This window comes from Varanus komodoensis, unplaced genomic scaffold (assembly GCF_004798865.1).
Source record: "Varanus komodoensis strain SLA01 unplaced genomic scaffold, ASM479886v1 scaffold9, whole genome shotgun sequence".
Taxonomy (NCBI): domain Eukaryota; kingdom Metazoa; phylum Chordata; class Lepidosauria; order Squamata; family Varanidae; genus Varanus; species Varanus komodoensis.
In genome coordinates this window covers 2,882,404-2,893,377 of record NW_025336598.1, presented here as the reverse complement: position 1 = coordinate 2,893,377, position 10,974 = coordinate 2,882,404, and the positions used below count along the sequence as shown (strand labels likewise).

Below are 10,974 nucleotides of genomic sequence, written 5' to 3'. Positions count from 1 at the left end.
CACCCCCCCCCCCCCACACACACACATACCAGCAGCACAAACAAACTGCAATTCTCCAGCAGCAGGTCCATCTCCATCATCATCAGCTAATGTTAGGCTTAATGTTGCCTCAATAATGTTCTAAACTGTTTTAAGAACTGTTTCTTTTACTTGTTCATTACAATACTGTACACGCACACATACAGATTATTTCTCTTTTCAGTACTTATAGTTACTTTATTATTACTGTATTACTATGCTACAATGCCACATTGTTTTAGCAAATATGGAAGTGTTTCTTAAGTTTTTTATATGCATAGAAAGGTAAAATATATACATATACTAAGACAAACATTTGGCTTACTCATGTGATCTGATTTACATTACAAATTCTCAGGAACAGAACTTGCCTGTAACCAGGGCCGTCTTAACAGCATTATGGGCCCTGGGCAAAGCAGTGTACTGGGGCCCCTAGGACAAGTACAACTACTTTTAATTTTGGAAGTTTTCCAATTTTCCAAGGGTTAACATACACAGATTAGTATGGGGCCCACGGGCAAGTGCCCATCAGGCCCATGCGTTAAGACGGCACTGCCTGTAACTCTACTTCAATTGTGAAGGACGCAATTCAAGTATCTTTTCTTTCTCTCTCAGTCATTCCTTGCTTTCAAATGCTTTTTATGTTCTTGATATGTTAGAACAAAACAACACACAAACCAAGATGTTTGCAAACACAGGTTTGAAAGCAGCAAAAAGAGACCACAAGGAATACTCTGAGCACATGCAATTTTGCTTTTTGAATGACCACTATGACACCAGGAATAGTGTTTGCTGCTGCCTCCTGCCCTAAGGGAAAGTACAGTATACTTACTTGGGAATAAACACCATTTTGCTGCAGAAAAGGACAATGTATTTTAAAGTAAAACAAACAAACAAAATGTGTGCATGTCTGACTGGTCAGCCCTGATTATAAAGAAAAGGATCTCATACCTTTGTTGTAAACCACCCAAAAGCAGTATTAAGTTGTGTGAGAAATGAAATGTTACTAAGTGTTAAGGGTGAAAAACAGGAATAAGACAGGATAATTGAAGTCTCTTGGGGCCATGAGGCCTGAGAATGGAATCATGTAAATAAGTTGTACTAAGAGTAATAATGTTTCTTATATAAAAAGTTTCAAAAAATACCAGAAGAGGTAAAATTGGGGGACAGTGGTAAAACTGTCACCTTCAGTGGAGGAGAGCAGACAATGGATTACTTTACAACTGGCGATAATGAGCCTGGAGAAAGGCCTGTTCTCATTATCTCATCCTCCTCCCAAGATTTAAGAAACATTTTGGCCTCAAGTAAGAATTTTCAAGGCCACTTCGGCCTGTTGACCTCTTAGAAGGTATTGCGCATGTGTAATAAGTTTATGAATACTAAATGACACACCTCTCATAGGTAATAGGCTCATTAGCATGAACACGGGATATATGAGCGGGAGGGGGGAACATATTAAGGAGTAGTATGATATAGGCGGGTGGGGAAGATTGTGACTTCTTAGTAACCAGCCAATGGCGAAGCAGGGATAGTGTTGAGCATCTGGGAAAGGAATGTATAAAATCTCTTGTAAACAGCAAAAGATTGCTCTTTGTTTCTCAGACTACTGAGGCATTGAGCCAGCCTTTGCAAACGCTTTTTGTATGGAATAAACTGCTTGCACCTACTCGAATCCTGTCTCAAGGAGTTTTAAATCTCACAGTTGCAATAAATAAAATAAACAACAAATACGAATTCACCTAGAAGTAGCCCTTACTGAACTCAGTGGTATTTACTTCTGAATAGACATTTTAAGTTTATACTAAGATCCACAAGACCTTGTTTATTTCAGTAGAAAAGGTCTTTATTGCCTTTGTTGAAATGTACTGAACTTAAAAGTTGCCTAAATAGGTTGTAAATTTTGCAGGCCAGTAGTTAATACCATTACAAAGTTGTAGAAATGCCAGTGCTCAGGAATAAAATGTTTTCCCCTTTTGGGAGCAGGTGGCAAGAGGAGAAAATGGGGGAGGGTTTCTGAAGAACTGAAGGGTCTGATTGTGTTGTTTTGTTATTTAGGGGAGTGGGCAGTTATTTACCAGTTGAGTTGGTATAAGTGGGAGTTTACAGAATAGAGAGGTTTCAAACTCAGTTCAGTCTTGCATATTTCAGTGGAACATTGCCTGGACTGGTTTACTGAATGTAGTACCTGGGTAGGCTTGCTTTCGTAAATGCAAGTGTGCTTATTTGTGAAAGGGCTTTGGGAGCTGACGTGGATTAATTAAAATGAAAATATCTTCTAATAAATTCATTTGTCATTATGGAAAATATTGATCCAAAATCCCAGGAGGCTGCTTTGTAACAGGGAGACAAAAGTAGTTAGATTTTCATGTTGAAGGCTTCCAGAAATCTGTTATTATTTTTTCAAAAGAATAGGCTTATATCCATGACTGCATTGTAATGATTTGTGGGGAAAACTCAAGCTCTGTCAAGATTAATAACTGTATCATTGGTTTCTTTGTACAGTAATTCCCTTCATGCTTTGAGGCTCTAGTTCTGTGCACCCTTATTTGAGAGTATTTCACAGCAAGTCAGACTTCTGATTACACACTGTTGCTAGGATGAAGTTGCACTCTAGTATACTGGTCACTCCAGTAAAACACTGTTTCTTTTATCTAAAACTCACACAAGCTTGAATATTCCTTTGTGGGTTTAATTAGATTTACAAAAGACGCAATGCATTCAACAAGGAGTTAATATTTCTTGGTGGCACAAGGTTCAAATGCAATCGAGATATGCCAAAGATCATAGAATGTGGGGCTTCTATAAGGAGTCAACAGCATTTGTTCACGTGATTCTTAAATCTGATGAGAAACTTATTGAAAGATTGTACAATATCCTATTGGAGAGGAGAATGGAAGATGAACAAGTTAAGGAAACTGTGATAATGTGGGTACAAAATTTTGGATATAATATTGAGTTATAGAAATGGCAAAAATTGTGGGAAAGAAATATTAAAGTAACATTAGCAACTTCATCTAAAGAAAATTTGTATAAAATGTTTTATAGATGGTACCGGTAAAAATGTAAAGGTAAAGGTTTCCCCTTGACATTAAGTCCAGTCATGCCTGCCTCTAGGGGGCAGTGCTCATCTCCGTTTCCTAGCCGAGGGAGCCTGCGTTTGTCCGCAGACAGTCTCCGTGGTTACGTGGCCGGCATGACTAAACACCGAAGTGCACAGAACACTGTTACCTGCCCATCGAAGTGGTACATTTTATCTACTTGCATTTGCATGCTTTCAAACTGCAAGGCTGGCAGGAGCTGGGATGGAGCAACGGGAACTCACCCCGTTGTGCAGATTCGAACTGGTGACCTTTCGATCTACCAGCCCAGCAGTACAGCGGTTTAAACCACTGCTCCACCTGCAGTCCCTTTATAGATGGTATTTGTCACCAAATAGGTTAGCTAAGATGTTTCCAAATATGTCAAATGGATGTTGGAAATGCAAATATAAGTCGGGTACGTTTTATCGTATGTGGTGGACTTGTGGTAAAGCAAAAAGTATTGGATTAAAATACACAAATGGCTTGAGGAAATGTTACAAAAACCTTTAGCATTTAAACCTGAAGTTTTCTTAGTAGGCATTGTACCTGATGATCTTAGTAAACAAGCAATGTATTTGACTCTACATGTAACTACTGTGGTGAGGATTGCATTTGCCCAACACTGGAAGAGTGAAGAACCACCTACCAATGAACTGATTCTAAAAAAGATCTTGGACTATGCAGAAATGGACAAATTGACTTTTGTCTCTGAGGGAGAAAGAAGATACAGACTTCTATTAAACCTGGGATTCTTTTTATTATTGGCTAGAGAAATGGGACTATGCATAGACTTAAACATGTTTATAGTTTAACATAAAAGGAAAAAATGTGGGGGGCTGACCCAGTAGGTCTGATGTTTTCAATGATTGATACTTCTTAGTTTCTTTTTGTTAGTTATATTAAGAATAAAACCTATTCTAAAAAAAAAAAAAAGATGCAATGCATTCATCCATTTTTAAGATGGTGCCTTCAAAGAGTAACTGTATGCAAAGCTGGATGTGACAGGAGACATGTGAACGATTTCCAAACTCTAACATCTTTAATACAGGCTTATGTGTATATGTGCAGTGCATGCAACCATGTCCAAATTTAAGAGTAGCAGCATAGAGAGGATAGCTTAATTCTTCTAGGGCACAATCCTACAAACCAAAAGTCCTGCCACTCCCAGCCTTTGTTGGTAGTTGTAGGACAGGGGTCTCAAACTCAACTTACCTGGGGGCTGCTGGAAGTAGAGTCTGGGCGAGACTGGGCCGCATCAAGTATTCCACCACCGCGGTGGTGCTGGGCCGCTCATCCCGCGGCCGGCCCAGGCAATGCCGGCGCTTTGCAGGCCGCAGGGCCCCTCCCCCGTGTCCCACCCGCCCCAGCAATTGGCCCACGGGCCGCGTGTTTGAGACCCCTGTTGTAGGAGGTTATTTTTTTCTTCCTAACCATGCATGATCTTGTCTCCACTCTTACTCTCCTGTGACAGACATACCAATGCAACTTCTCACATCCTCTCACAACTGCAAACATTTTCTTTCTACTGTGTCCATAACTGCACTGTACTGGAGTCAACAAACAAGATGCATATGCAACAGGTTTCCCTTCTTTATTTTATTTATTCTATTTATATCCCACCTTTTTTCCTACCAAGGAACTCAAGGCAGCTTACATAATTCTCTTCCTTCTCTCAATCTTATCTCACAACAATAACCCTGTGAGTTAGGTTGGGCTGAGAATGTGTGACTGTCCTATCCTATCACGGAATGATAAATGCAGCAATGCTGTTGGCACAGGTAGAGCGTTCCAGTGAATTTTAGCAAAGGGATTTCTTCACCTGTTAGAAGTTCAGCGAGAAACTAATTCTAGCCACTGCAGCGCTACAGAGAAGTGGGAGTCCCGTTGCTGGCTCTAACGCTAGGTGTCAGTGCTGCCCTGGTAGCGTTTCCGATGGGACCTCGAGGCAGAAGCAGGTCCACACTGTTGCAGCCTGGATTTACATGCCTGTAACGTGACGGGCTGCTCTCCTGCCGAAAGCAGAATTTACTGCACAGCAGCCCTTATGGGGCACAACTGTTTGATTTCCCTGCCAGAAGAAGAACACTTAGTTTTGCGGGCCTGTTCAGTCTTAAAGCGGAGTTTGCATGACTTCAGGAAGGAAGCGTTTTCCACGACCAAACAGGGCTGACTGGGTTACTGCAGAGCAGTGCATATTGTGCATTGCATATACAAAATAATCACCCCCGGAGGTGATTTAAGTGCTACGTTTCCCTACTGTTGTTTGGAAAATGCAGAGTGCGTAGAGCTCTGTAGAGAACAGATTGAACCCTGCACGCGGAGAAATTACTTGATTTCCCCTTTGTGCCCTCCCAACCACCGTTTCTGCTCTTGCCTTTTTCTTTACTTCCCATGGTTCAAGACTGGAAAAAAGGAAGTATTTTTGCATATATATATATAATTAATATTTATAATTCACTGTTGCAAGATGTACCTTAGATGGTATGAAAGGAGAAGTAGACAAAATCTTGGAGAACACCCAAGCGGAACTTCCAGCGTCAGAGGCAGTTCAAAGGTCTTTATCAATTTAAAAAAGGCAAACAACCGCAAGGCGTTTGGGCCCCCTAGTGCCCCCTAGAATCATCTGGCTGAGCTTAACAACAGAATTTAAATTGATAGACCCTTGGAAGTTTAAACAAAACTATAGGACATTAATACTTAGTGTAATGAACGGACGGTGCAGACTGCCTTTCAGCCAGGACTTCGGGAAAGAAAAGCGCGTTGTCGGGAGCGTTTATTTTAAAAGGAGGCCGTTCGGCTAAACAGCGTGACTGGCAATCGGCTCCACCCTTAAACTTCCAAGACGAGGAAGTGCAGTGAAACCTGATTTGCCTTTTTACTTGAATTGTGTGAGTATTCGTGTCTAAAGTCGAACCGGAGAGGACAGAAATAACACATTTACCTTTTAAATCAAGGAGGGCGGTGCTGTAAAAGACACCTCTGCGTGTTGTTTGTGCAACATTATCCAGAGGTAAGTGTTACCGGACTGAGCCAGTCAACAGCTGGGGCAAACCCGAGTGGACCCCAGACCCGAGCCAAACAGAGCCTGAGACAAGACTTAGAGCCAAAATCAACTTTCTTCTAGTGCACTATAAAATAAAGGGAGACAAAAGGGGACATTCAGCCCAAAGCAGTGCCTCGAAAGTTGCACCCCAGTACATGAGTTTTATACCCTAGGTAACCAATTAGGTCACCTAATACAAATGTAATGCATCGGTACATCAATGTAGGCACCCCCTCCCGTGCTGGAGAAAGAGTCCTTTCTTCTGTCAAGGACCAGACATTTCCCATGTCTATTTTTTATCTGCTCAAGATTCACACAGGCTTGCCATGTTCTTACTCCCTGCACATTTGCAACTTTCATGGCGGCTAGAACCAGTTTCCACTGTTCCTTTGATTACTGTATTCGAGGTCAGGCTAGCGTGTTAGCTGTGGGTTACACAAAGTTCATTTTGTTCTTATCCCCCCTCCCTTCTGGGACAGTATAACTGTGGTGTTTTTACTATGTGGTCTTCCTCTGGCCACCAACTTTTGGGGTATTTTGGGGTGCTGCAATTGGTAACATAAGTATCCTAGATTTTTTATATACTGGACTTGGAATTAGGTGTTATGTTTGCTTTAGCCTGAATGCTCTTTCTCAACAGGAAATGTTCTTGCGCTTACATGACTGGTGAAAGTTGAACTGGGGAAATCAGACAGGTCTGCTCTGCTGGACTATAGGTTAAAAAAAGGTGGAAATGTGAAATTATTGAACCCATAGCCTGCACCAGGTGATGTGTTTTGTTGCTTTAGCACTGGAGAACTTTGACCAGATGAGGCTACAATGAACAGCCAAGGGAGCTTCAGCTATTGGGTAGTATAGAAATGAATAAATAATAGCACAATAATACAGTATTTAAGAGACAGTAGCTTACTGCTGATTCCTTCTAACCTTGCTGTTTCCAGTTACCACAACTTCCATAAGTACTGTATGTTATCCTGCAGCTCTCTATAATATTACATGCATTTGACGGCTTTGGTCCGTGTTAATGCCAAAATAAACGTGCTAGTTTTTAAACCTCGATGAGAACTCTTCTTTTTGCTGCAACAGGCTAAGATGGCTACCCTTTGGACATCACCGGGTTTTTAGGTTAACCTTCATAACTTTGTGCCTTCAAGCTGTGTTGAACCACAGCTTGCATGATCCTGAACGGCCGTGGCTATGCGCTCCAACGTGACAGAGAGGCTCCAGATTTGAACATTGGTCTGTGCAGCTCTGAGATTCTTCGGTGGGCCCTGTTCTCATACGAGGGATCTCCTGAAATACAAACCGGCATTTCAGGACAAACACTTACAATCCACACTAATGGTTTGTGTGGTTCTTCCAGGCACAGCTATAGGTGGGTGTTACAGCACAATCCTAGGCATGTCTGCTTAGTAGTAGTCCTGTTGACTTCAGTAGGATTTGCTCCAAGTAAGTATGCATAGAGTTGTAACCTTCATGGGTTGCTGGACTTTGAAATCTGCATGAGTATGCCAGTGTTAATGATGACTGGGGGATGATTAAAATGGGATCTGCTTTTTTTTAGGTCTGAAAAGGTTTTTGAAGTAAAAACCTTGATTGTGTGAAAGATTAGGAGTCATCCACTATAAGCAAGGCACTCTTTTATTTCTTCAAAGGCACTGGAATGCAATTCCCAGGGCAGTCTGCCTTTAATGGGATATGATATATTGGTAAAGCTGTTTTGATTGAACTGCCAGTTTTAACAGAGTATTATTTTGTATCTATCTGTTGCTGGTTTCTGTTCTTATAGCTATTCTACCGTTTTGTGTTTTCGCACTAGATAATGTGCTTTTCAATTTTTTTATGATGGTTGTTAGCTGCCTTGAGCATTCTCTTTTTTTGAATAAATTTTATTCTAAATAAAGCTAATACAAAGAAAAACTAAAAACAACATCAGTCATCGGGAACATCAGACCTACTGGGTCAGCCCCCCACATTTTTTCTTTTTATGTTAACTTAAGAACATATTTAAATCTATGGAAAGCCCCGTTTCTCTAGCCAATAATAAAAAGAGTCCCAAGGTTGATAGAAATCAGTATCTTCTTTCTCCTTCAGTGACAAAGTCAATCTGTCCATTTCTGCACAGTCCAAGATCTTTTTTAGGATCAGTTCATCGGTGGGTGGCTCTTCACTCTTCCAGTGTTGGGCAAATGCAATCCTCGCTGCAGTAATTACATGTAAAGTCAAGTACATTTCTTGTTTACTAATATCATCAGGTATAATGCCTAATAAGAACACTTCAGGTTTAAAAGCTAAAGATTTTTGTAACTTTTCATCAAGCCATTTGTGTATTTTAATCCAATACTTTTTTGCTTTATCGCAAGTCCACCACATATGATTGAAGGTACCCCATTTATGTTTACATTTTCAACATCCATTTGACATTTTTGGAAACATTTTGGCTAATCTATTTGGCAACAAATACCATCTATAAAACATTTTATGCAAGTTTTCTTTATACAAGTTTCTAATGTTACCTTAATATTTCTCTCCCACAGCTTTTGCCATTTTTCTAATTCAATATTATAGCCAACGTTTTGTGCCCACATTATCATAGTTTCTTTAACATGTTCATCTTCCATTCTCTTATCTAGTAAGAAGTTATATAATCTTTTAATACATTTCTCATCTGATTTAAAAATCACGTGATCAAATGATGTTAAGTCCTTATAGAAGCCCCACATTCTACAGTCTTGAGCATATCTCGATTGTATCTGCACCTTATGCCACCAAGAAATATTAATTCTTTGTTCTTGTATTTCTTGATTCAATTTCAATCCTCCATCATTATCCAAAATGTCATCATATCTTAGGATCGCTTCAAAGTTCAATGCATTTGGATATACAAGAGCTTCCATAGGCGAAATCCATCTTGGTAATTTATTATACAGTTTTGTCTTTAACTTTTCCCACACTGACATTAATGATTTCCTAATGTAATGATTTAAAAAACAACCATGTGCCTTACACTTTTCATACCACATATAAGCATGCCAACCCATTTGCAAATCTTGCCCTTCAAGATAAAAGATTCTCTTATTTCTTAAAGTTATCCGTTCTTTTAGCCACATTAAAACAGAAGCTTGATAGTACAACATCCAGTCAGGAAGACCAAAACCCCCATTCTCTTTAGCCTCCTGAAGCATTTTTAATTTAATCCTTGGTTTCTACTTTCTCCATATAAATCTCGAGATTTGAGAATTTAAATCATCAAAAAATTTTTATCAATTTTTATGGGAATCATTTGAAATAAAAACAAAAGCTTTGATAATATATTCATTTTAAATAGCACTGTTCTTCCCAGCAAAGATAATTGCATATTAGCCCATTTTCCCAAATCACTCTTAATTTCCTTAGATAGCTTATCATAATTGTCTTCTTTCAGAGTGGTACACTTAGCTGTAAGATAAATTCACAAGTATTTAACCTTTTTAACAATCTGAAAGTCTACTTGTTCGGCATGTGAAGGACAGAGTGGCGCATCTTGTTCACTCCGGGGGTCGCCAGCCGCTCCTGGTGATCAATGTGGGCACAAATGATGTGGCCAGGAAGGGTGTGGTTGGGACCACCAGGGATTTTGAGGCCTTGGAGAAGAAACTGAGGGAGTTAAAGGCCCAAGTGACCTTCTTGTCGATCTTACCAGTCCGCGGATTTGGGCCAGGAAGGGACAGGAGGGCCTCCGAGGTAAACGACTGGCTTAGGGTGTGGTGCCAGAAGGAACACTTCGGGTTTCTCGACCACGGCACTCATTTTCTTGCCAATGGACTTCTGGCAAGGGACGGGTTACACCTCACGAGGATGGGGAAAAGGTCCTTTGGAGATGCTCTAACGAGCTTCGTCCGGAAGACTTTAAACTGAGCCGGGGGGCAGGTTCAGGCCCCCCAGGAACATGTCTGCACTGGACAAGTGTGGGGGGAGGATCAGGGCTCTGGGAGCAGGGTTTTAGAGGTACTGCAGGGACTGACAGGACTCCTACAGGGAGGGGCCAGATATCAGGGAGGATGGGAGGAAGGAGGAGGCTGGGAACTCCAAGGAAGGGAAGAAGTGGGAAGGGGTTGAGGTGCTCGTACACCAATGCTAGGAGCATGGGTAATAAGCAGGAAGAGCTTGAAGCTCCCCTGGGAATAGGAGGGTATGAACTGGTGGGAATCACAGAAACTTGGTGGGATGAAAGGCAAGACTGGAATGTGAACATAGAGGGGTATCACCTTTTTAGAAAGGACAGGAAGGGAAAGAGAGGTGGGGGCATGGCTTTATACATCAGGGAAGGGATAGGATGCAGTGAGATAGAATGCAGCACAGATGAGGATTCGGTAGAGGCAGTCTGGGTGAAACTTAGGGGTTTTGCCAGGGAAAGAGACCTGACAGTGGGGGTATGTTATCGCCCGCCAGGTCAACTTGAGACCCTGGATAATGTCCTGACAGGCCAGATTCTAAGAATATCTCAGGGGAGAGACACAGTAATTATGCGAGATTTCAGTCTTCTGGATATTACTTGGGAGACTCACTCGGCTGTGACAGCCAAGTCATGTCGCTTCCTAGAATCTATAGAGGGAGGGTTTTTCACACAGAGGGTCCGAGAGGCGAGGAGGGGGGGGAAACATTCTTGACTTGGTCTTGACCAATAGGGAGGAGCTGATAGGTGAAGTACAGATTAGGGGAGCTCTGGTTGTGAGTGATCACTCCATTCTTTGCTTTGAGATCAGGGGACTGGGGACATGCAGCAGGTTGAGCACTAGAAACTGGGACTTCAAGAGGGTCAACTTTGGCCAAGTGAAGGCCAGACTGGGGAAA

General features: G+C 41.4%; 1 protein-coding gene across 1 annotated transcript in view; it reads left to right on the top strand.

Annotated features, from left to right (window-relative positions):
* The first annotated feature begins 5,941 nt into the window (after positions 1-5,941).
* The window catches only part of BCL2L14 (BCL2 like 14), a 31,128-nt gene continuing 26,095 nt past the window's right edge, over positions 5,942-10,974 (top strand). Inside the window, exon 1 of the mRNA XM_044418446.1 lies at positions 5,942-6,108. The gene's annotated coding sequence lies outside the window, so the exon portion shown is untranslated. The remainder of the gene's footprint in view (positions 6,109-10,974) is intronic.